Genomic DNA, 1184 nt, shown 5'->3' on the forward strand with positions numbered 1-1184 from the left:
CCCCTGCAGCATCTCCGCCCTGCTTCCTCCGGTCCTTACGTCTCATAATTAGTTCCTAAAGAGGCCCTATTATGCTTTTGGGGTTTCCCTCTCATGTAGTGTGTCCTATAGGTTTTTGTGCATGCCTGAAACACCTCCATAGGACTCCTTCGTTTACTTATGAACATCGTGAAATCATTATGCAACACTTGCGCTTCCGTATGTATACATTGTACGTGATAGGCTAGGGCAGGACATCTCTAAGGCCCCGGCCACACGAGGACGGTAACGGTCGTATCTGCTGCAGTTCACTATCAGATAGACGGTTCGGCCACACAAGGCCGACATGGAAACACGGAAAACGACAACGATAACGGGTCCCAAGGTGGGTAGATCTGCAAACGAAACGCTCTGGGGGGGCAAACGGCTCCGTGTTTACGCCTATACGATCATTTCCTGATAACGTTGAAGCAATAGCCCCGCCTCCCCCCACCTCTCCTGCTCAGAGATCAGCTGCTGCTGTCAGAAGAGGGGGAGGAAAAGAGAGGCTCCGTTTCTTATTCTTATATTATTATATAGAGTCGTTATTCATTTGTTTTAAAGCTTAATAAATAACAAAGAAGACCTTTGACCGGCACTTGTCTAATTTTGTCCGGAAGATTTAAACTTTACATGTTGACCGGCAAAAAAATCGAACTGAACTGCCGCATGGGTCCCCTCGTTCCCTTGGAAGAGAGAAGATGTGGTGTTTTTCATCTGCTGGTGGACTTACCGGAGATAATTACAGCAGGGCAAACGCTTGCCTCGGGGAGGGAAAAAAGAGCAGAGCGTCCACCAGCGGGAGAATAAAACAGAAGGGGCAACCATGGCAACCATGCGCGGGAGGTCTTCTTCGTGCTTTTGTGCAGGCACTACAGCGCCACTTAGAGGCCTGGCATATGTACCACAGCGTCTCCCAGCGCTTTCGAGCGGTNCTCACACACACACACACACACACACACACACACAAAGACTGAATATCATGTTCTATTTGCAATTAAAGATTGATCATTGTGTGTATTGGGTTATTGAGAAGAGAGTGCTGGAAAATGTGGCATTGGTTGGGTTATGGCAGGGGGTGATTATGTGGGATGGGGAACACTCAAAGATCTTTATTGAGGTAATTATTCTTTTTATTTTTTATCAGTTATAGTTGTAGAGGCTAA

The sequence above is a fragment of the Notothenia coriiceps genome, unplaced genomic scaffold, assembly GCF_000735185.1.
Source record: "Notothenia coriiceps isolate Sejong01 unplaced genomic scaffold, NC01 NC01_scaffold00037244, whole genome shotgun sequence".
Classification (NCBI taxonomy): domain Eukaryota; kingdom Metazoa; phylum Chordata; class Actinopteri; order Perciformes; family Nototheniidae; genus Notothenia; species Notothenia coriiceps.